At 41.8% G+C, this 26,420-nt stretch overlaps 1 protein-coding gene across 1 annotated transcript in view; it reads left to right on the top strand.

Annotated features, from left to right (window-relative positions):
- The first annotated feature begins 3,576 nt into the window (after positions 1-3,576).
- The window catches only part of USP49 (ubiquitin specific peptidase 49), a 766,281-nt gene continuing 743,437 nt past the window's right edge, over positions 3,577-26,420 (top strand). The window contains exon 1 of the mRNA XM_044076920.1: positions 3,577-3,673. The gene's annotated coding sequence lies outside the window, so the exon portion shown is untranslated. The remainder of the gene's footprint in view (positions 3,674-26,420) is intronic.

Here is a 26,420-nt window from a genome sequence, read left to right as displayed (position 1 = left end):
GACCATCCTGGTCAGCACCCATACTGTGACCATCAGCAGTGTCTGTCTGTGTAAAGGTGAAGTACTTCTGAGGAAACCCAGTCACTCTCGATATGCATCATCATAATCGGCCAAAAAAAAACTCCATCACCCAAAGTCCTGTTTAATTCTGTTGATTGCCAGACAGGAGAAATGAAGTAATCTGAATAGTTGTATTATCTGCCATATTTGGGCCTTATGTTCCTTAAAATTTATTGATGACCTGCCTCGTGTGCTGTAACTTCACTTGTAGTAATTTTTTTTAAGGACGTCAAAATTACATCAATCACTAGACCCAAAAGTACAAGGGATCAAAGAGGACTCTCCGTCTTATCTTGCCACAGAGGAAACACAGGCTCCTGACAGAGTTCTTGCTCACAATTAAAAAAAAAAAAAAAAAAAATTCCAAATTGTGTCTGATAAGGAGCCCTTCTCCGCCAGCACCATTATAGTGTATTGCAGTAGCCTGCTCCACATTTGAGAAGTTGAGATCACTGCATTGCCATGCCATGTGGGGGAAAAAAATCATTGAAAGCACATGCCCATTAACGGTCAGTCATTTTTGCAGATGGGGAGTTAGAATGCAGACTTTGTCCAGTTTGACCAACTGTGGATTCTCAGACTTTAATAATTCCTGCTTCATTCATTGAAGCATAAGTTTGACTCTTCCCTGCAGGTGAAATCACTGACAGAAGAGACATGAGGAAGACAAGAGGTGTACAAGTCTAATCTCTCCTTGCTTCTTTTTGGGCACAAGCCTGAGGGTTGATGTACTAAATGTCTGAATTGAAGAGGTCTCAAAGGGCCCTGCTGTTCTTCCTTGTGGCCATCTCAATGTAAGGCATTCTTAGAAACTTAACAGATCTCAAGTCCTTACAAGTAGAACCACAGGGAGGAGCATCTGACTTAATTGAAAAAATGAAAATAAAAGCCATGTAACAAAAAGTTGTCTGTTTGTGTCTGGGTAATTCAATTCTTTAGCCAGGGCTTGGGCATTAATAGAATAATGCACAAGTCTAATATTATGAGGAGACTCTAAAGAAAGTGGATCTTCAATGTAGCTTTTCCATTGAGAGACTGATCAAACTTAGAGGACAGCAATCTTACCTCCTGTCCTGTCCCTGAGTTAGCAGCTGCTTGGCTAACTTTTGACCAGCATGTGACAACTGAGTGTCCTTTACCACAGCAGAAAAACATATGGACAAAGTGAAAGATAGCCCAGGTACATTTGCCACTGATAAATGTGAAACAAGCCTTGTTTTTAGTTGCCTGATATTGAAGACTCCTTCATTTTGCTAAGATCTGCCTATCTACAATTGCTGCCACCCAAGTGTCAGCTGCTGCTCTGGACTAAGGAATCCATCTACCGTCTCCAGTTCTGTAGTGTTAAACAGTATGGTGAAAGAGGGTCTTTCAGTTGCAACTAACATGTAAATAAGCAGTGCTACTGTCCATGTATTCCATTTCCTTACCCTAAACTTGCTGATTGACTTTTTCCCTAAAGCTGCGAGAGCTGCTGTCAGGTGCTGAGCTCCCAAACAGTCCACTACTAAAAGCTGCTTAATACCATCTGCATCAATAAGGTCAAAAACCATGCTGTACTTCCCCCACCATATTTTATCTGTGATTGTCATGGGAATATGAGCTGTGATACGTGACTCTGGGAGAAGAGGACCTGAAACTTGGAGTAGCTGTCTTTGTGGAAGCATTCATGGGAGCAAACAAGCTCATGCGACTAATTTGTTGGCTCCTAATTGCTTAAGGATAAATGTATAAAAGCTATAGCTGGTGCCCCTAAGGTGTTTGCACCGCTTTCCTTGCATGCTGCATGAGTTCCTGGGCAATCCCTTCTTCCCCCATTGCTCTGACAGAGTATCCAAAAACTCTTCTAAATATTACTTTGCCGGTTATTCTGTTTGTACCAGCTCTATAATTAACCCATAAGCCTCCATGCTAATGGTTCCCCATGTTGTTTACCTTCAGGAAACTGAGGGCTGTGGAATTATTGTCCAATATGTGCTATGTTCCCCATGTAAAAGTTGTGATGTTTCCTTCCAAATCTACCTTTGTCGTCTTGGCTGTCTGCTAACCCTCCCTGGTGTTGATTGCAACTGATTCTGCCCATCTTCTCTTACCCAGAGCCGATGGTTACTGGTTCCTTTTCATTTGCAATTCAATTAAGAGGTTTTTTGCCTCTGTTTCAGTCTTCTCCCATCTGGACCTAAACGCATGAAGGGCCTTAAGTGTCTTGAAGCAGGTGAACAGCTGCTCTTTACTGCACCTGACAGAAGGGAAGAGTGACAGAGCAGAGAAAAGCAATGCTAGTCCTTCTAGCAGAGTGATGGAAGTCTCTCCAATTAGGGGTTAAAATACCCCTGGCAAAGTTCTGCCCATCTCTGTAGATGTAGGGCACATTCATTTATTCTTCCTGCATAATGGCATTTGCCTTTTGGTAGACAGAGATGCAACGCTGCTTTTCCTTTGTTGCTGTTCCTGTAGGTCTAAGCGTTCCATTTCTCTGTCAAGTCATTTCATCAGTGCATGGAGGATGCACTGATGCCTTTCCCCAGTTTAGTGCAACTAATCCACAAGCTTCCAACCAGGATTCATCTTCTTCCCTCATGAAGTTTGTCCTTTCAGTGATCCCTTTTTGCAGACTTCCATTATTTAGTTTAGACTATGGGATAGAGAAAGCGGTTTCCATGCAGATAAGTGAAAAGTGTGTTTAGAACAACAGTGTGGGAATATTTCTTTAAAATCTGTTGGTTCCATCCTAGACCTTGCTGCAATTTATTCACTTTTTGTTCTGAGAGGCTTAGTTCTCCATTGATTCAGACTTCTGAGCACAAAGAACTGGCAAATTGCATTTGTCCTTGTGCACTGGGTTATGCCTGGCCTGTACATAGTTTTCTAATGTTTTAGTTGCTGTCCAGTGCTGCAACCAAGAAGGGCAACTGATGAGCAGGTTTGCAGTACCTGTGTTGTGCAGCTTGCTTCCTCACAGCCAGGTGTATTGCTTTTCACCATTATGTTTAGGTTGGTGGTCATTGGAGAGTAGGTGCGACTGCAAAATGATGCTTGGAGAGAGAGATTGTGAAAGGAAAGAGCATATAAATAATGTGGCATATTCCAGTATAACAGTCTTTGTAAATTGTTTTCAGAGATTAAACATGTGCATAGTTAAAATGTTTTGAATGCGACAGCTGGGGCATATTTGTCAGTGGTTTCTTGACAATTTTAGTATTCCTGATTCTGCTTCAAATTGTCTGTTATTTGTGCTTCATGTTGTCCGTCTTTGAATATGTGGTAATATTTCTGTTTTTTTTTTGTTCTGTGATGATTGCAGTGCTTTGTACATAGCACTCAGTGGTACTGTTTCATAATTTTTAACAAAATGCTGGCTCGTGTCTATTTTAGACCGGTTTACTTTGCCCTTTTTTGTGAAAGGAAACCATTTTAAATGTTGCCTGAAGGTTTATATTTGAACAGTAACTAAATGCATTTTGTGCCTTTAATTTAACTTTGCTAAAACTAATTGTAATCTGTTCTGTTTTTCAGAGTCCTGAAGTACATTTCTTTCCTTCCCATGGAGATGCTCTAAGAAAGGCTTTATTTGTCTGAATATTTAAGAAGGCTGCCCCCACAGGCTGAAATGGTGAAGTTAACCTATTTTGATTACTGTTTCTAATTTTATGTAGTCAGTCCCCCCCATCCTGTAAAACAGTAATGTGATCATGAAAACAAGGGTCTGAGAGGGTTTTCTTGGATGTTTCTGTGCATCAGAAAGAAATATAGCTGTAGGTGGTGATAAAATGTAGAAGTGATTCCAACAGGGAATGTATGTGTGGTGAATATGGGTGTTGTAAAGGGACAGTTTATTCGTCTAAGTAGATTAACAAGTACAGATGTGGCCTTTCAGGTTGAAGCAAACAAGTTGGTTTCCTTTTTTGTAGACAGGGGTTACAATTTCACATGGATTAAAAACATATTAAGTGAAGTGATGTTACTTAGAGCTAATGTTGCATGTCCTATTTTATTCACTACATGTTTTACAGGTAGAGGCAAAAGAACAAACATAACAACAAATGTTAGCTGTAAAGGTTTCTCCTTAGCATTTCCTATTCCTATATCAAATGAGATGGATTACATTAAAGACATCATATTTAATAATTGGAAGGTTATTCTTGGAAATAGTGAGCTTAGTTTAGCAATAGGGAAGGCACCTCTGTTCACATATAGGAAAACTACAAGTATTAAAACAATAGTTGAGACCATTAGACAACCAACAGCTCAAGTTACACGTCATGGAACTTTTCCATGCAACTGTTGTAAGCAGTGTAGGTATATATCAGGGAACAGTTCTATATTATTTAAACATTTAAATAAGACTATTTACAGTAAGGGTTATTATACATGTAATACAAAGTTGGCATTTTTACATAGGTAAAACTATTAGAGAACTGTATAAACGCATCTATGAACAGGACATGTCAAATGCCCTTGCTAGACATGCTTTAGTGTGTAGTTTGTTCAAAAAATTTAGATTTTCAGTGCTGGAAAGTGTAAATTTTGATTTGTTATCTGGGAATTTTAAAGTATTCTTAGAATGCAGAGAAGCTATATGGCAAATTATGCTTAACGCTGATCAACCACCAGGGTTAAATGATGTTATAAACATCAAATGCTTCCTGCAACTCAATAGAATATAAAGTTATATAAAAGATTTATAAATACATTTTTGTAATAATAATAACATATATAGTTTCTTTTACATATACAAACATATATATTTTTTATGCATTTTTTATGTATTTTATATATTTTATGTATGGTTAGTATTAAATAGACAGGATGTCTTTAAAGATTAACTTTAGAGTGTTGTGGTTGGACAATTTGAAATTTCATGTGATGTCATCAAAAGTATTTAATGACCATGTGTTTTGTGTAAGCCTTTTCTGATGAAGTTCATGATTATTAAACGTGGACGAAACGCGTAAATAGGTTTTTGGCTTTATTAATTCATTTCACTGACTGTGGTCTTGACTTTCTGTTTTTACCAAGTTATTGTGGTGAATATGTGGTGTGCCTTTAAAACAGTTTTGCAAAACTGTGTGTAATATCCTAATTTGTGCTATTGTCAATAATCTTGATCTTAGTGTTTTTTTGGAATGGTGGCATGGTGCAGCAGTAGTTTGTATTACATTTGTAAAATCTTTTGGTTATCATTATGCAGTCACTGTCTTCCTTCATAGAGCAGAGCCTGGGGTCACTACATCTGACCTCGATATTGCAGGAGCTCTGCCACAAGGCCTTACACCTACAAGTTTACTGAGAATTTTGTCAGTGTTTAATGTAAGCATATTTATCATGAAGAACCTTGTGGGGGTGTTGACTTTAAGCAGTTAAATACATACCTTCTCTGTGAAATAGTCCATGCACTCTAAGGGCATCTTACCAAGTTGGCCACTGTCCCCTTTTGCTTGACCAGCAGACTTTTCTACATGTGCCAGTTTAGTCTCAGGAAATATACTGCTTGTATTACTTGCACCTCTTTGTTCTGGCTATAAACTGATTGCTGTCCGTTATAAATTGATCTGATTGTTCTCCGCTCACCCTCGTATACCTCCCATACCCTACCCCCTAGATGTCCTTCAAGAATGCAACTGCAGTCATAACATATGGGTTGTCCTGCCTCAGGCAGCCCTCGGACGGCCGAATTCCAAAGTCTGGGTCTGGCGTCGGCTGGTGTCGCCTCCTCTCCGACGTCACAACGGCTGGAGTATAAAGGCATCGGCCGACGTCATCTTCAGTCTTTCTTGCCGCGCAGTGCCCGAAGCAGAAGCAGTTTGCAAGTGCCGGTCGGTCAGCTCCTGTGTTTTCAGTACCGAAGTCATCTAAAAGCTAAGTAACCCGTTGGGGAACATTTATTCTTGCCTCAGCCAATGTCAGAACAAATTGAGAAAGTTAATAATTGTTTGTCTTGTTGTAAACAAATACCTCATAAGGACTTCCATTCTCTCTGCCTTCCCTGCCTGGGCCCAGACCACGACGTTTCGGCCTGTGCTGCCTGTGCCTGCTTTAATAAGCGCACTCTCAGGCACCGGGCAGAATTCGCCGAGGACTTCGGTGAATCCTTTGCGTATATCATGCCGTCGGAACAACCGACAACCCAATCTGCTAAAAAAACGCAAGGACCGGGACCGACATCCTCGGCCCGCGTCCACTTCCGATGTTTCTCCTAAACCCTCTATTAGCGCTCCGGCTCCTTCGGAAGTGGTAAATCTACCGCTCCAGGCCGACGACACAGCGCTAACACGACCTTCGGTCTCGGAGACCTCTCCAGTGCCAGTTGATTTTCCTCCCGAAACCGAAGTTCTGGATCTACCCGACACCACTCCTGTGGACAAGGTAACGCCTGCACGTGGGGCTGCTAGGCCTCCTGTTTCCATGTCCATCAAGGCCTTTGCACGTGCTAAGGCCGCCAGTCAGGCCAAGGCCCATCCTAAGCCTGCCCAGGCCCCTTCCTCTGATAAGCAGATCATGTCTCTGGCTGCAGATCTTATTTCCCTTATCAGGGGGTCTCAGCCTCATCCGGACAGGGGTTCTCGGCCACCTGCAGAGAAAAGGCCTAGAACTGAGCAGGCGGATGACCTCTCCTCGGATGAAGCCTGTGGGGATTCTGAGCACTCTGACACTCAAGAACCCTTCCAGGACTACGAGGACTCTGATGCTGAGGAATCTATTCCCTCAGCCTCCCCTCCAGAGGATTTCTCATTTGGGGAAATTCTGCATTCCATGAGGGAACATTTTCAATGGCAGGGTCAGGAATTCTTTGACTCCAGGAAAAGGCTTCGTACTTTCCTCAAGCTCCCCCAGCACAGACCTCTGGCTATCCCTCCAGTTATGGATGTTTTGGATGATGTTTTCTCTGACTCCAGTGCCAACCCTGACTCTCTTCCTCCTGCTCCTATCAAGCCGGACAGATATTATAGGGTCCCTGACACTCACAAGCACCTTTTTAAGGCCCACTCTGTGGATCTAGAAACTATTTCACAGGGCCCCAAGGGAGTTGCTTCCTCCTCTGCCAAAAACCCACTGCCAGCTGACAGAGAAGCTAGGTCCCTGGAGAGATGGGGTAAAAAAGTATACACCTCTACTACCCTAGCCATGAGGTCTCTTAACTGCCTTTTTCACATGTTTCAGTACCAAGATTTTCTCCTGGATGATTTACAGAAAAGGTAGCCTCTTCTGAGCCTATTGATAAAAGGCTCTGCAGGATCTTATACATAGCACTCAGCAGGTTAATAACCATTTTCTGCAGTGTGGTTATGATGCACTGGAAGCTTCATGTAGGGCAGCTATGACTGGGGCTGTAATACGAGACATGCTTGGTTGAAGGATCAATCTTTGCCTGACCATGTTAAAGTAAAGTTACTGGATGCACCTTTGGAGAAACAAAGCTTTTGGTGCTACTGCACAAGATGTATTGAAATCCATAGAGGAAAAAGCAAAGTCAGTACAGACAGTAAAGGATTTCCTTCAGGTTCAGCCACCCAGATTCAGCAGAAACTGGCCCTCAAAGAATTGGTCCTTCCCCGGCTCTGACAAGTTTCAAAGGGGATAAAGCAGACGAGCCAGGGTAGAGGACAACACCGAGGATCTTACAGGGGATGGCAACCTCCAAACCAAAGAAGTGGCGTAGACAGTTCAGCTGCACCACAGGGCAATCACAATGACTTCACTTTCGTACCGCCTACAAAGGTTCAAAGAGAAGCACCTTTGGGCGGAAAATTAGGCTTATTCTCACAAAACTGGCATATCTTAACCAAAGACAATTGGATTCTGGATTTGATAAACAAAGGCTACAGATTCCACTTCCACACATTACCAAAAAGACAAGGCATGCCAAAAATGCCACATCATCAAAGGGCAGAGGCACACTCTCAAGTTTCCAAGCTATTAAGTATAAAAGCAATAGAAAGGGTTCCTCCTCAGGAGCAAGGCCAGGGATTTTATTCAAGACTGTTCCTTGTTCCAAGAAAAGAAAACAAATGGAGACCCATACTGGACTTGTCAAATCTAAACACTTTTCTCATTGTGCCAAAGTTCAAAATGCTGACGTTGCAGCAGCTTCTTCCCATGCTGGGCAAGGGGTCTTGGCTGGTCACTCTGGACCTCAAGGAGGCATACCTGCATGTCCCAATCAGACAAAGCTGCAGAAGATACCTCAGATTTCTTGCAGGAACAGAGCATTATCAATTCTCAGCATTGCCGTTTGGCTTGTCTACTGCGCCCAGAGTGTTCACGAAATGCCTGGCATCAGTAGTGGCACACTGCAGACAGCAGGGGATTCAAATATACCCCTACTTGGACAACTGCCTCATACAAGCAGACAACAAACAAACCTTAAAAGGGAATTTGGACTGTCATGCATCTACTGCAGGCCTTGGGATACACAGCCAACATTCAAAAGTCAAAATTACTACCATCCCAACAGATTACATTCCTAGGAGCCAAACTGGACACGGAAACACAAATGGCCTACCTCACAGAGGAAAAACAGCAGCGTTTACCAGAGTACTTCAAAGGCCTAGCAAGACTTTCCCAGCTGACTGCAAGGAAAATCCTGCAGGCCCTGGGTTTCATGGCATCTTGTATTCTTCTGATACCTTTGGCAAGACTTCATATGAGAAAGCTGCAATGGTATTTAAAAAACTTATGGTCTCAACACAGCAACAGCCTAGAGGACATAATTCCACTTATTCCATGCCTGCAGAAGGAATTTCTATGGTGGGCTCAAGCCAGTCAACTAAACAAAGGCATGTCTTTCAACAGACCTCAAGCAGGCCAAATGATCACAACAGACGCCTCAGACCATGGATGGGGGGGCGCACATGGAGGGCAGATGCATTCAAGGTCTATGGACGCCAAAGGAAAGACATCTGCACATAAACCAAAAGGAGATGTTGGCAGTGATACATGCCATCGAGACTTTCGAAAAATCACTGCAAGAAGGACATTTGCTAATAAGGACAGATAACACCACTGTCATGTGGTACATAAACAAGCAGGGAGGCACTCATTCTTATCCCCTCTGCAGACTAACATTGCTTCTCTGGGAAAAATCCCTGAGCCTGAAGATACACTTACAATCCCAGTTTGTACCAGGCAAGGACAATGTACTGGCGGACAATCTGAGCAGAAACTTCATGGATCCACACGAATGGATGTTGCACCCTCACATTTTCTCTCAACTGACAAGGACATGGGGAATACCGGACGTAGATATTTTTGCTTCCCACCTAAATCATCACCTGGAAAAGTTCTGCACAAGGACTCATCACCCTCTAGCTTGGAAAACGGATGCTCTCTCCTTCAGCTGGAATTCTCTAAAAATTTATGCATTCCCTCCTCTGCCTTTGCTGACCAAGGTGATACTGAAAATAAAGGCAGAACAACCAACAGGCATCTTGATAGCGCCAGACTGGCCAAGGCAACATTGGTACCCACTGCTATTGACCATAACTCAGACCAAACCATGGCCTCTGACCCTATGGCCCCTACTCCTAACGCAACACAATTACAAGACTACATCAAGACCTGAAAACATTGCATCTGACAGCCTGGAGACTTCCATGACTTCAACACCTAGCTCTCTTTCCAAATCTGTTCAAGAGATCTTGCTGGAAGCACGCAGACCTTCCACCAGAAAAACCTATTCAGCCAAGTGGAAAAGATTCAGCATCTGGAATGCCAAAAAGGGTCAGGACACAGAACTACTGAGTATTCCTCAGATATTGGAATACTTGGCAGAGCTGTTTCATACTGGGCTCTCATACTCCTCAGTAAAGATTCATGCCTCAGCAATCTCAGCAAAATACAACTGTGACCCTCCAGTGTTTTCGCATCCTCTGCTAAGATAGTTTTTAAGAGGGATAAAGAATATCAAACCTCCCAGAAAACAGCCAGTACCTGCATGGGGACCTCAACTACGTGTTGGAAAAACTAACTGTTCCTCCTTTTGAGCCAGCAGCATCCTCAGAAATGCAATTCCTTTCATGGAAGACGGCCTTCTTATTGGCAGTCACTTCTGCAAGAAGAGTTTTGGAGATACAGGCACTCATGGCAGTGCCCCCTTCCTCATTTTTCATCAAGACAGAGTCTCCCTAAGAACAAATCCAACATTAATGCCAAAAGTTATGTCCAGGGTGTCTCTAAATCAAGCTATTCATCTGCCTACATTCTTCCCCAATCCTCAAAATAAGGGGGAAAAACTACTGCATACTTTGGACATACACAGACAACTACGCTACTACTTGGACAGAACTAAGACCACCAGAAAGTCTGACCAGCTGTTTGTAGCTTATGCAGCTGGAGTACAGGGAAAGGCAATCTCCAAACAAACAATTTCAAAATGGATTGGACAGTGCATCAGATTTTGCTATTCTTTTCATGGAAAAGGTGTGCCAGCCAATATTAGGCCACACTCCACCAGAGCTATAGCCACTTCCACAGCTTTCCTAAGAGGAGTGGCAACAAAGGACATTTTAGAGGCTGCTACATGGAGCTCCGTGCATATATTTACCAAGCACTACCACCTGCCATTATACTCCAGATCCCGAGCAGGCTTTGCTTCGGCAGTCCTGCAGGGGATTATAGCTACACCATCCTTATCATAGTTCCTTCCACCCCCAGCTTGGCTATGGTATTCAACCCATATGTTATGACTGCAGTTGCATTCTTGAAGGACATAGTACAGTTTTGTACCTACCATAAATGTAGATGTCCGATAGATATGCAACTGCAGTCGGATTTTCCCACCCTCCTACCCCTCTGTATCCTTCTTTTTGGGTCACTACCCCTCTTCCCTTCAGCTGGGGGTATCTCCTATGGTGTATCTGTTTATTACTGTTGTGCATGCTTGGGATTATTTTTTATCCATTTACAAAATTTAGCCTTCCTGAGTGGGCACCTGACATCTGGGGCAAGAAACACTGAAGAAGATGGCGTCGGCCGATGCCTTTATACTCCAGCCGTTGTGACGTCGGAGAGGAGGCGACACCAGCCGACGCCGGACCCAGACTTTGGAATTCGGCCGACCGAGGGCTGCCTGAGGCAGGACAACCCATATGTTATGACTGCAGTTGCATATCTATCGGACATCTACATTTATGGTAGGTACAAAACTGTACTTTCTCGCCCATCACGTCTTACTCTAATATTATACTTCCTACATACACATTGCAGTTGTGACTCCTATTCCAAAACCCTCCCCAAATGACCTTACTTGTACATAACTTCTGTTTCTTATTTGATACTTTATTGCCTCTATTTAATTTTTAGCCCCATTCCCACCTATCTTTCTTCCTCCCATACTACTTTGCACTATATCCATTTGTAATTGCAACCCTCCCTAACAGTGTCTATCTATTCCACATTGTATCTTTTTTCCCCCCACATAACCCCTTATTTCCCCATTTTTTACTACATTATACTCGAGCCTTTAATACTCCTCCATTCCTTACATTCCAGAGAAGATAGCGGGACAACCTACTTCTCTTTTATAGAAAATACTTCTTGCCTATCCTGTTACTGCTATCAGAATCCATTATTACTGAATCTCCTACTGTACTGCAACTCCTTGTTTCCTTTATGCTACTTCCCAGCTACCTCACATATATAAAATGCAGATTCCTGTACTTAATTATGCTGCTTTTCAGCTCATGTTCTAGTCTTGTCCTGCTACTGTGCCATCTTTCATCCTACCATGACTCAATAATATATTGCAACGTCTCTTCAACTCTGTCCTGACCACCTATCCAATGTCCTTCAAGGATGCATCTGCAGTCCTAACATATGGGTTGTCCCGCCTCAGGCAGCCCTTCGGTCGGCCGGATTCCAAAGTCTGGGTCTGGCTTCGGCTGATGTCGCACTTCACCCGACGTCATAGCTGCTGGGGTATAAAGGCATCAGCCGACGCCATTTTCCTCAGTCTTTCTTGCCGCGCGATGCCCGAACAGAAGCTGTTCGCAAGTGCCGGTCGGTCAGATCCAGAGATTTCTACTACCGAAGATTTCTAAAAAAGCTAAGTACCCCGTTGGGGACTCTTTCTTGCCTCAGCCGATGTCAGACAAAGTAAATAATTGTTTAACTTGTGGGAAACAAATACCTCATAAGGATTTCCACTCTTACTGCCTTCCTTGCTTAGGCCCAGACCACGACGTATCAGCTTGTTTAGCCTGCGCTTCCTTCAACCGACGGACACTTAGACGTCGGTCGGAGTTTGCAGAAGAGTTTTTTGGTCCCGCTTTTGCATATAAAATGCCGTCGGAGACTCCGACTACACAATTAGCTAAAAGCGCAAGGAAAGGACAGACACTCAGGCCCATGGTTTCGCTGAAACCACGGTTAGGCCTACAGTGTCTCTGTTTCGCTGAAACAGAGTCCTCGTTTCTCCCTTCAGCCGAAAGCATGCCTCCGATAACCGAGGCCACACAGGCCATGGCTGAATCGGCTACAGAAATTACTGCTGCAGAAGCAGGCACCCAGGATTTGTCAGACACTGTTCCTTTAGACATCTCCACTCCTGCACGTGGGGCTGCTAGACCCCCTGCTTCTATGTCTATCAAGGCCTTTTCCAGGGCTTAAGCAGCCAAAATTTCCAAGACCTTACCTACAAAAGCTCCCTCTCACAGGCCTACTTCTAGTTCCCAGATTCTCAGCCTTGCTGAGGACCTTATTTCTTTGATCAGGGGATCCCAACCTCATCCAGACAGGGCCTCTCAACCACCTCCTGATAAGAGGCCTAGGACTGAACTCCCTGAACCTCTCTCTTCAGACTATTCCTCGGATGGCTCAGATTTATCTGACCATCAGGAAGGCCCATACTCACCTTATGAGGATTCTGATGCAGAAGACTCCATTCCTTCTGCTTCTCCTCCTGAAGAATTTTCTTTTGGGGAAACCCTACACTCAATGAGGGAACACTTCCAATGGCAGGGCCAGGATTTTTCAGATTCAAGGAAAAGGCTAAGGACTTTTTTACACTTACCACAGTATAGGCCTTTAGCCATACCTCCTGTACTATCAGTTGTTGATGATGCATATAATGATGCCAGTACTACTCCTGATTCTCTTCCTCCGGCCCCTGCCAAGCCTGACAGATGCTACAGGGTCCCGGACTCTCACTACCACTTGTATAAGGCTCATGTTGCAGACCCAGAAACCATTTCTCAGGGCCCTAAAGGTGTTGCAGCTGCCTCTGCCAAAAACCCTCTTCCCTCTGAAAGGGAATCTAGAGCATTAGAGAGATGGGTTAAAAAGGTTTATACTTCTGCCACTCTTTCTGCCAGGGCCTTAAACTGTCAATTTCACATGATACAGTACCAGGAATTCTTGTTAGACCAGCTAAATAAAAAAACTGTCCTCTCCTGAACCTATAGACCGTAAGTCCCTTCAGGATTTGGTACATAACTCTCAGCAGGTCAGTAATCATTTTTTAAAATGTGGCTATGATGCACTGGAGGCTTCTTTTAGATCAGCTATGACTGGAGCAGTGATTCGAAGGCATGCCTGGTTAAAAGAGCAATCCTTACCAGACCATGTGAAGTCAAAACTCCTAGATGCTCCTATGGAGAAACATAGTTTGTTTGGCTCCCCTGCACAGGAGGTTCTAAAGAAAGTGGAAGAAAAAGCAAAATCTGTCCAAACAGTCAAGGATTTTTTGCAGGTCCAACCTCCGAGGTTTAGCAGAAATTGGCCCTCAAAGAATTGGTCCTTTCCAGACACCTCCAGAGCACAGAAAGGCATAAATAGACGCCCAAGAGGCAGAAGTCAATCAAGAGGTGCCTACAGGGGTCGTCAATGGCAACCTGCCAACCAGAGAAGTGCTGCCACAGCTGCGACTACAACCACTTCCACAGGACAGACACAATGACTTGGCTCTGATACTGCCTACCAGGGAACAACTGGAAGCACCCTTGGGCAGAAAGCTAGCTTTATTTTCAGAAAACTGGCATTGTATTACAGGAGACGAATGGACTTTACAAACAATAGACAAGGGCTACAGGTTTCACTTCCACACTCTACCAAAAAAGAGAGGAATGCCAAACCTCCCACCAAGCCAAAAAACAGAGGCTCTAAAACAAATCATCAGCTTACTAAGGATGAGAGCAATAGAAAAGGTACCATCTATGGAACAAGGCCAAGGATTTTACTCCAGACTATTCCTTGTACCAAGAAAAGAAAATCAATGGAGACCTATTCTCGACTTGTCCGCACTGAACACATGCCTCAGTGTTCCAAAATTCAAAATGCTGACCCTCCAGCAACTTCTTCCCATGTTGGGCAAGGAGTCTTGGCTGGTGACTCTAGATCTCAAGGAGGCATACCTGCACGTCCCTATATGACCAGATTGCAGAAGACACCTCAGATTTCTTGCAGGATCAGAGCATTATCAATTCTCAGCATTGCCCTTTGGCTTATCTACTGCGCCCAGAGTATTCACGAAATGCCTGGCATCAGTAATTGCTCATTGCAGGCTTCAGGGAATTCAAATTTACCCATACCTGGATGACTGCCTAATACAAGCGGACAACAAGATAAAATTAATAAAGGATTTGGCCAATGTCATGCAACTGCTGCAAGCCTTGGGATACACAGTCAACATTCAAAAGTCAAGGCTAGTACCATCCCAAAGGATAACATTTTTGGGTGCAGAACTGGATACAACAACTCAGATGGCTTTTCTCACAGAGGAAAAACAAAAGCAACTACCAGTCTATTTCATGGCATTAACAACACAAACTCAGCTTACTGCAAGGAAAGTCCTGCAAGCCCTGGGTTACATGGCATCCTGCATAATATTGATCCCGCATGCCAGGCTGCATATGAGAAAGCTACAATGGTACCTAAGGGAATGTATGGTCTCAACACAAGCACAGTCTAGAAGCCCAGATACCAATTATTCCATGCCTGAAAAAAGTATTCATGTGGTGGGCTCAGGCCTGTCAGATAAACAGAGGACTGCCTTTCCACAAACCACATCCAAGCCAGACCATCACCACGGACGCCTCAGACCTAGGCTGGGGGGCACACATGGAAGACAAGTGTATACAAGGCCTATGGTCCCAAGACCAGCTAAATCTGCACATAAATCTAAAGGAGATGCTGGCAGTGAAACATGCAATCGAGGCATTCAGACCATTCCTCCAACAAGGACACCTGCTGATAAGGACGGACAATACCACAGTCATGTGGTACATCAACAAGCAGGGAGGTACACACTCATACCCTCTATGATGGATGGCAATGGACCTGTGGAATTGGGCCCTGAATCTCAACATTCAACTGTAGGCCAGATTTGTACCAGGAAAAGAAAATTCACTAGCAGATACCTTAAGCAGAACTACCACGGATGCTCACGAATGGATGCTGCATCCAGATATCTTCAAAATCATAACAAAGAAATGGGGAATGCCAGACATAGACCTGTTCGCCTCCCCACACAACCACCAATTGAAGAAATTCTGCTCAAGAGTATACCACCCACTTGCCTGGAGGGTGGACTCCCTTTCTTTCAGCTGGAAGAACCTGACAGCATATGCATTTCCACCTCTTCCTTTGATGTACAAAGTCCTACTGAAGATCAGAGAGGAGCAGCCAAAGGTAATTCTGATAGCTCCAGACTGGCCAAGACAACATTGGTACCTGCTACTGAGAAGCATGTCTCGGGCACACTCATGGCCTCTACCTCTGTCCTTTACTTCTAATGCAGAACAACTACAAGACCCGGCATCCAAACTTGAAAACACTACAGCTAACTGCTTGGAATATTGCATAAAACAAAATCAACCAGATTTATCTCAGAGGGTCAAGGACATTATCCTGGAGGCTCGCAGACCCTCCACAAGGAAAACATATTCAGCCAAATGGAAAAGATTCCTCATTTGGAGTGCAGCAAAGGGAGAAAATGTCTCATTGGCAAACATAGCACACATCCTGGAATACTTAGCAGAACTGTACCACAATGGCCTGTCCTACTCCTCCATTAAGATTCATGCATCAGCAATTTCAGCAGAGTACAACATGGATCCTCCTGTCTTCTCTCATCCTCTACTCAGACAGTTCTTGAGAGGAATCAAAACGTAAAACCTCCAAGGAAACCACCTCTGCCTGCATGGGATCTCAACTTTGTGCTGGAAAAATTAACACTTCCCCTTTTGAACCAGCAGCAACAGCAGACTTACAGTTCTTATCTTGGAAAACTGCATTCCTGCTAGCAATCACTTCAGCAAGAAGGGTATCTGAGTTACAGGCATTAATGGCAGTACAGCCTTTCCTTATCTTCCATCAGGATAGAGTGTCTCTGAGAACCAATCCTACTTTTATGCCAAAGGTGGTCTCCAGGGTATCCTTGAACCAAGCTATTCATTTACCTACATTCTTCCCAACCCACAGAACAGGGGGGAAAGACTACTACACACCTTGGATGTGCACAGACAACTACGCTACTATCTGGACAGAACTAAGGCCAGCAGAAAAACTGACCAGCTTCTGGTAGCATATGCAACAGGAGTGCAAGGAAAAGCAATTTCAAAACAGACAATCTCAAAATGAATAGGAAATTGCATTAGATTCTGCTACTCTTTTCATGGAAAGACAACTCCTGAAAATATCAGGCCTCACTCCACAAGAGCTACAGCCACCACTACAGCTTTCCTACGAGGAGTGGCTACCAAAGACATTTTAGAAGCTGCTACTTGGAGCTCCATGCCTACATTTGCCAAGCATTATAATCTTCCTTTATACTCCAGATCCCGAGCAGGTTTTGCAACTGCTGTTTTGCAAGGGATCTTAACTACACCATCATTATCTTAGTGCCTCCTCCCCCAGTTTGGCTATGGTATTCTACCCATATGTTAGGACTGCAGATGCATCCTTGAAGGACATAGTACAGTTTTGTACCTACCATAAATGTAGATGTCCGATAGGTATGCATCTGCAGTCAGGATTACCCACCCTCCTTCCCTCTGTGGTATTCCTAGGGTACTTACACTCTTTAATCTAGCTGGGGGAATCTATTATGGTGTATTTGTTTGTATGTATATATGTATATATATATTTTGCTTTCTACTGTTTGGAATTATTTGCATTTATCCAAATTTAGCCTTCCTAGAGGGCACCTGGCATCTGGGGCAAGAAACACTGAGGAAAATGGCGTCGGCTGATGCCTTTATACCCCAGCAGCTATGACGTCGGGTGAAGTGCGACATCAGCCGAAGCCAGACCCAGACTTTGGAATCCGGCCGACCGAAGGGCTGCCTGAGGCGGGACAACCCATATGTTAGGACTGCAGATGCATACCTATCGGACATCTACATTTATGGTAGGTACAAAACTGTACTTTCTTCACACTCGCCGTACATTACACCACGCCTATTTAATTTTGCCCCTCAACTTTATTCCAAATATAGGCTGATTAATTGCACTTATACTCAAATCAGAACAAAATTAAATGCAAGAATCCTCTCCAAAAACAAGTATGCATAATTCCCCAATATACTAAAATCCTCCTAGGAGTATACACCTTAATCTTGGCCCTACCTATCACAATGAACACACACAATTCTCCCCCACACACTTCTGTAATCCAACCACAGCCAATCCCTAACCATGGTGACCTAAGTTTTGCTGCAGTAAATTTTAGAAATGTAAGAAATAACTGCTGAATAATATGCCTAAATTACCCAACATTAGCCTGACCTCACTAACTGAAACTTTGCTTAAACCCGGCATAAATTACTCTGAAGTTATACCTCCTGGCTATAATGACTGTTTAAATTGGAAAGGGAGTGGTATTGTACTATTTCCCAATACCTACCACATTTCCCCTTGCAACAAGCCAGTACCAAAATTAAGCTCAGCACAGCTTCTTATTGCTTTCCTCAAAATAAACAATTATAAATGTCTGCAGCAGGGCTAGACACCTGGCATTTTAAACCTTGGCACGAGATGTCACTTTAGAAGTGACACCCCATGCAAAAATGGGGAATGGGGTTGAGAATGGATGTATTACTGTCCCTTGTATCCCTCCTGGCAATAGTACTGCTATACTGGAAGATACCCTACATTGGATATCCATAACACTTCCACCAGAAAAAAAATAATACTAGGTGATGTATCAGTTTGTTGGACATAAAATCTAGATCCCCCTACACCTAGCTTGAACATGTATGGCTCACATAACTAATAGCCCCCACACATTACAGCAAGACATCAGATTCTCTGTTAGACTGAATCCTAGTATCAGACTCTAGCAAATACTCCATCACAGGTACAATGTCAGAGACTCTGTGATCATATCCCAATCTGTACGAGTAGACATCTCACACATCCAGTTAAACACCATATTTCTAAAACACATAGCCTTTCCAAGTTAAACCCAGAAATGTTAATTACTACACTGTATCATCTATTAACTGGAACTTCCTAAAAATCCTCCCCTTAGACAAAGCTGTAATTGAATTCCACACAACTTATGTAAATATCCTAAGTAGCCTTGCACATCCGGGTCGATGTTAAATATTCTAACATCCAAAATGTCGAACATTGCATGTTCGACATTTGGATGTTCGAATATCAAAACAAAAAGAAAAAAAAGAAAAACACACTTTAACAGTGTGAGCAGGGGGGCAAGCCACCCTGCACCCCCCACATCCCCCTGCTTATATATACCAACTCCGAGACCGCACTTCAGTGCAGAAAAGGGGAATTCTCCCTATCTGCACCGTATGGCACTGTTGAAAGTCAGTCTTCGAACACTTGCAATTTTAAACATTTGGTCTCGACCATGTAATGTTCGAAATTGTGAGCGCTCAAAAAATTGACATAGTCCTACACATCCTAATAGGAAGAGACTAAAAACACAATGCGGTTTGGCTATTCGAAAAGAGTAGAAAGCTAATACAGGATGGCGAAAAAGCATGGAAAAAATGTAAAACACCTCAATATCTTAAACTTCAGAATGCCTTGCAGTCATGCTAAAAAGCAAATAAATGAAGACAAAAAACTATACTATAGTAACTTTCAGAATAATACTAAATACAACCATAAAATAGTTTGGACACCCATTAAAGAAATCTTAATCCTGGCCAAAAATTCAACCCAGACCCTTTTCATGATAACTTGCCAGTTAAAACTGCAATACAATTCAACTCGTATAGATAGTGTAGCATCTTTAACCAAGGATTCCTCAGCATCGAATCCCAGCCCTGCTCAACAGCCACGTATCACCATATGCACTTTCACCTTGAAACATGCTCACATCCTGTGTAAAACTACTCTTAAACTTAAAACTGTGCTCTTCTTTACCTGATGACCGTCCAAGTGAGTAACTAAAAATAGCAGCCAATAGGATCCCCTGTCTTGTCTCAGTCCTTTTACATAGGTCAGTCCTGGAATCGTGTGCTTCCTCTCCCTGGAAAAATTTGCACATTATCTCTCTGCACAATGGAAATTCAACAGACATTAATGACTTTAGACCTATAGCGGTCTTTTTGTCTCCTCTTGCAAAATACTTAAAAATGTATTCAGAAACAATTGCTAGACTATCTCCTGCTGGAAGAACTCCTTTCTCCTACATAAAATAGCTTCTGTCCTTCCCATAGTACTGGCACTTCTGTCCTTCCCATAGTACTGGCACTGCCCTTCTAACCTATATATATGTCAATAAAGCTAGAGATAATGACAGACTAGTCTCTTCCTTATTTCTAGACTTGTCTAAAGCATTTGACACAGTTTAACTCGGAAAAAGTGAAGAAAGGCACCAACGATAACTGGAATCAACACAAAAAGTACCTCAAGACTGGAACCACACGAGGTGTTTTTGTAAAACCAAGTTTATTCTAATAATCCACCAATAAAATCACTGCTTACACGCCACATTAACTCAATTCAATACACCAGCGTTTTCATCTCTCCCATAAAGACTTCATCAGATGACCGTTATAAATCCAGTTAAACCATTTATACTCTCATTAATAAAGTGAGAACCAATCAAATTAAGTTAATAACTAATACAATAATTAACCCCTTCATTTTGCCATTAAGCTGCAAAATAGATATGTAAACCATGACATTCTATATATTGTACTTACATCCAATAAATCATTACAATAGTAAATACATTGTAAAAAATGCATGATTATAACATATGTTTTATAAAAATTAAAATACTTATTTAAAACTTAAAATATTTTCTTTGTAAACCTTTAAACAGTATTAATGCTTGGTATGTATCCCAAAACAGGGTCTTATTCCACCATCTGGTGACCATAATGAAAATTACAAATAATTATAGTTTAGCAGATCTCAATTTAGGAAGTGGTAGAATAGATATATAGATGTTCATCGTGCATACAGCTGCAGTAATCACAGATGGGTTCTCTGCCGTCAGGTGGGTCCTCGGTCGGCCGAATTCCAAAGTCTAGGTCCGGCGTCGGTTGTTGTCACTTTCTTTCCTGACGTCAGTGAGGTAGGGATATACAAGACACAGCCGACGCCATTTTCTTCAGTCTTTTTTGCCGTGCGGTGCCCGAAGCAGAAGCAGTTCGCAAGTGCCGGTCGGCCAGCTCCTGAATTTACGAAAAATTGGAAACCGAAGTCTACTTTAAAGCTAAGTACCCTGTTGGGGAAACTTTTCTTGCCTCAGACCGATGTCAGAAAAAGTTAACAATTGTATTTCTTGTGGGAAGCAAATACCGCATAAGGATTTCCATTCCCTCTGCATACCTTGTTTAGGCCCAGACCACGACGTCTCGGGCTGTCGCTTTTGCGCTACTTTCAATAAATGCACTATTAAGCAAATGGGTAGGCCACTGCATATGGTTTTGTTACTCCTATCATGGAAAATCTGTCCCTACAGGCATCAGATCCCACTCCACCAGGGCCACAGCTACCTCTGCAGCCTTCCTCAGAGGAGTTCCTACCAAAGATATTTTGGAGGCAGCCACTTGGTGTTCTGTGCATACCTTCACAAAACACTACCATCTGCCTTTATATTCCAAAACTAGAGCAGGCTTTGTCACTGCTGTGTTGCAGGGCATTCTGGCTGATCCCAGTTCCACCTAGTGCCTACCACCCTGTGCGTAGCTTTGGGATTCTACCCATCTGGGATTACTGCAGCTGTATGCACGATGAACATAGTACAGTTTTGTACCTACCATAAATGTAGATGTTCAAGTGCTAATACAGCTGCAGTACAGGTTATTCCCTCCCTCCTTCCCCTCTTGGTAAAGGCCTAGGGCCTAACCCCTCTTCATACAACCTGATTGGGTTATCCTTCTATGGTATATTTGCTTGCAACTACTGTTTTTTGATTATATTGCATTGCATTTATATAAATATCATTTATGTATTGCCTTCCTTCTGGGGGCACCTGACATCTGGGGCAAGAAAGACTGAAGAAAATGGCGTCGGCTGTGTCTTATATACCCTTGCCTCACTGACGTCAGGAAAGAAAATGACAACAACCGACGCCGGACCTAGACTTTGGAATTCGGCTGACCGAGGACCCCCAGCAAAGTTCCCTGAACCCAATTTTCTCCTCCCATGGCCCCCCTCTTAATTCATTTTTTACCTGTTCCAAAACAAAAAAAAAGGCAAACTCTGCTTTCAAACATGTCTTTGTATGTTTGTATAAAGCAGTAGTTTCCTTTTTAATAGTAATGTCATACTTGTGCTCTTAAATCCTTCTCTTAAACTTATGTGCAGTCTTACCCACATTGAAGGATCTACATTCTACACACACCGCAGTATATACTATCCCTTTAGCTGCACAATTAAAGTAACCTGAACAATTAACCCATCTATTCCTACTCTCCAAAATCTTAATTATTTTTACACATTGTGAACAATGGCCACACTTATAAGTCCCTGTTCTCCTTCCATTCTGTGCCATTTTGTTACCATCATTCTCAAGGATGTTCTGTAAACTTTGTGAATTTTTGTACACTACTTTCAAAGGGTCAGTGGGTAGTTTTTCCAAATCAGAAATGGCTATAAATCTTTCTCATTCAACTTTAAAAATTCTCTTAGTAACTCCATTAACGGCATCATATTCCAATACAATGGCATCACTAAATTTAGTTTCTTGTTCTTGTATTATAACATTTGAATACTGTTCTTTTTGTCCTCTAATAGGTTTAAATTTATTCTGCCAACCAGCTATTACTTCTACCTTAACCCTCCTCACGAAGTCCAATGGGTACCCCCTTTCCAAAAACATTCCTTCCAATAACTTACACTCCGTTTGGAAATCATTGTCCAAAGTGGTCATCCGGCTACCCTGGACATATTGACCCTTAACTATAGTCCTCTTGCAGTGTGTGTGTGTGGGGGGTACGCACTCCTATAATGGAGAAAAGAATTACAAAAGGTTCACTTTCTAAATATCTTGGTCTCTAGGTTATCATTTTCTTTATATACGTAAACGTCTAAGTATTGCAAACGCTCATTAGAAAGGGTGTAGGTAAAATCCCAAAAATTTGTAGTATTTTTTCATATAAACCATAAATTCCTCAAACCTTTCTCTAGTCCCTTTCCAAAATATTACTATCAGCTATAAACCTCTTGTAGAGAATCCAATGTGTTGCATACTCGGAACGTAATATATACTTTTCCTCCCATTTAGCCAACACAAGGTTAGGTGGGGGCAAATGCTGCCCCCATCGCTACTCCCTTTGTTTGTTGGTAAAATTCACCCTTAAAAAATATAAAATTATATTTTAAAACCATTTCCATTAAACCCATACACACTAACTTTTCATTATGACTCGTCACCATCCTCAAATAATTTCTTCAAACAAACTCATCCCTTCTTGGTATGGGATACTTGAAAGTAAGTCTGTCACATCTGTGGTAATAAATATTGTATCATCATGAAACAATTCTTGTGTAATTTCTCTCAGGAAGTCCCAAGAATCTTTTAAAATAGCTTTCCTTTTAACCCATACATGTTTGAGTTTGTCGTCAACATATTTGGCCAAAGGGAGGGTCTTAGACCCTTCGGACAAAACTTTAGGCCTCAAAGGAGGATCTTTTTCATTCTTATGGGTCTTGGGTATCCCGAATATAGAGGGGTACCCTTGGTTTATACACCTTTAAATATCTTAACGTTTTTTCATTAATTAGCCCTTCCATATACATGCCTTCCAATACACCGTCAGTCCTTCTATAAGCTCTATTTACCTAATTTATTGACTCACTAGAATATTTCACCTCATCCCTTAACATTTCGTTCATTTTTCCTTCATATGTTATATTATCCATTATTACTACCCCTCCCCCTTTGGGCTTCATAACCCATACATCAGGGTTTAATTTCAATTCATTAAGTATACAATTTTCTTTACCAATTAAGTTAGGCCTGTATTTAACTTTAACCTGTTCCTTCCTTAATTCTCTCTCTCTAATTTTCTCAAAGTTTTTTAACGGGGGTGTAATGGTGGATTATATGTAGTTCTCAGTCACAAACCTTGTTCAATCTCCATAGAGCCTAAGGGGTAATATTAAACCCAAGTTAAATTTTCTAATGAATAATTTAATGTCCAGTAGTGTCTTAGTGAGGTCGCCTTTCCTGAATGGAATGAATTTAAAACCTTTAGACAGTAGACTAAAATGTTCTGTACCAAGCATTTCATTACTAAAATTGTAGATACAAAAAACATCTAAAACATGCTTATTCCCATCCACTAAAATTTCATTGCGATTGGTTTGGGTGAGTTGCATACCATCAAACTCTAGTATCTCCCCCTCCAATAAAAATGTGGTTGTTGATATTCTGTTTTCTTCATAAGCCTCTCAGACCTGTGTAGTGGTGGGTAATCCTGTTCATTCTCAAAATCCCCCACTTCTTGATTCTCATTATTTCCAAAATTCTGGTTCACACTACTAACTTCATTATACTGCTCGTGGGAATGAAAAACATTATTCTGTCCATAACTTCGTGGCTTGGGGTAACATGCATTATTTTTATATTCATTACAATCACGTTCAAGTTTTTTCAACTTTCTTTGCACAGTTTCATCACATTTTTTATCAATATCGGTTCTCACCTTAAAATATTTCTCATTCTCTTCCTTAATAGTAAATATAAGGTCATCTTTAATACACTGGTCCAACTGTTCAGTTTCTTTTTGCACTTCCTCTTTAATCCTAATATTTTCTTTTAAAATCTCTAAACCACAATTATTGAACACATCCAGCAACTCTTTGTGAAATATAGTACCTATCTGAACATTGTTTGGATATTTCCAAACTCGTAGTCCTTTAGGGACTATCCCCCCTGCAATACACTCTTTTAGATAGCTGTTTTCAATGTCCAAAGTTCTGTACTTTAGCATGAGTTTAGACAGTTTGTTTAATTTAACATCAAAAGTATCTGTTATAGCAGGTTGCACTCTAACACAATCATTAGCTTTGAATGAATATTTCATCCGCAGCCAGTCTCTAGTCTTTTTTGAAATTAGTACCTGCTATTGCTTCTGCTACAACTTGTTCATTTTGCCCAGACCTTGTTTGCGATATTCTGCCATTCATAGCGGCTTGTACAGCATCCGTTCCCCTTAACACAGCAGGGATTTGTTGTGGATTGAAAATAGAATCCAAAACGCCTTCACGGGTATTCAATACACCAGCATTTTCGTCTCTCCCATAAAGACTTAAACAGATGACCATTATAAATCTAATTAAACCATTTAAACTCATTAATAAAGTGAACACCAATCAAATTAATACCTAATACAACAATTAACCCCTTCATTTTAGCTCATTTTGCCATTAAGCTGCAAAATAGATATGTAAAATAGGTACTTTTTGCTTTGCCACAACAAACTTCTACTTCAGATGTCCTCACCAGGTCTGAGCCCACCCTTCTGTCCTTCAAAAGCAACCTGTCCATTAGGTATCAGTCAGTAAAATGGAGCTCTCTCCTACCCTTTGTCACCTCCGGTGTGCCACAAGACACTTTTCTTGGTCCCCTCCTCTTAAAATTTTCACCAACATATACTGCCACCCTAATGTAATACGCAGATGATGCCACTCATTTGCACACATGAAAACATGGTGCAACTGCTGAAAATTATTCGGAGCTTTAACAGTCGCTGAAACATGGCTTCATAACTCGTGCTCAACTCATAAAAGACCAAACTGCTACTTTTTTCATCCAAATCTCTTTCATGAAAAAATGCAATTTAAAGTTCTTTGTCTTGATAATGCAACCATTGAAGTCACTTCTCGTAGCAAACTATTAAGGGTGATGGTAGATTCTTACATTTGACCTGCATGTGCAAAATTGTACAAGAAAAACTCCCCAAGTGCTAGGGATACTTTACAGAGCCAAAAACTTTCTCACAGGCGCTACTAACACTACACTTCCCACTAGTTATCACGTCCCCGCTCTTCTTCATGGCGCTCCCATCCTTTCTAACCTCCAGACTTCACAAAAATTAACTGTAACAAAGTTGCTAAATGTGCAGCACATACCACTTTCATAACCCACCACTGTGTAGCACTTGCAAGCCTAAATTGGTTAGAACTGCCACATCAACTAAGATGTATATAACTTTGTATCACTTCTTAAATGATCTGCCTGACCAGCTCTAAAAAAAACTTCTACACAACTATGTTCCCAGTCTGTCATTGCAATCCAGTGACCAAAACTCCTGTCTACAAACCTACTAAATCTGCTGGGCATTGGCTGTACTCATACAAGGTTGCGAAGGCCTGGAACTCCTTACCTGTGTCCATCACGTCTGTACCCTCCCTCCCATCTTTCAAAACCACTCTGAAAGACTTCCTAGCTAACATGTGGCTCTGTTCTTGCTCACAACCAGGGTAAACTGCATTCCTAAGTGTGAACAAGTACATTTTCATTCCTTATAACTCCTTACTCTCCCTTCTTCAATTGTGTCCTTACTTCTATCTAATTCTCTTCCCTGACTTTCTCTCCAAGTATACCATAAGCCTGTTTTTCCCTTAACTTCATACTGCAATTACTATTTTGTATTCGACTAACTTGCCTTTTAATTTTTCTGCAAACTGTCTAAAATTTCTCTAAATATTAAATGATTGTCATGTACCTGGTATCGATTCTTACCCAATGTTTTTATATTATGTCTGATTTGTTATTATTTAAGCTGCTGATGTTTATTTTTTGAAGATTGTAAAATTATTGTTCTTAAAATGTTTTGTAATATTTGTAGCTTTTCTCCCTGGGTCTCCTGTGAAAGTGGGTTCTACCCAGTAGGACATTTCCCAGTAATGAAATATTAGTAAACAAATCAGTAGCTGTAAATGTACTGTAGTCATTGTGGACTGCATAATAAAATGTCTAGGCCATTTTT

Source organism: Protopterus annectens, chromosome 7.part0 (genome assembly GCF_019279795.1).
Source record: "Protopterus annectens isolate FY-2018-M chromosome 7.part0, PAN1.0, whole genome shotgun sequence".
NCBI classification, from domain to species: Eukaryota; Metazoa; Chordata; order Ceratodontiformes; family Protopteridae; genus Protopterus; species Protopterus annectens.
The sequence above is the reverse complement of the archived record's forward strand: the minus strand, read 5'-3'. Positions and strand labels throughout refer to the sequence as shown.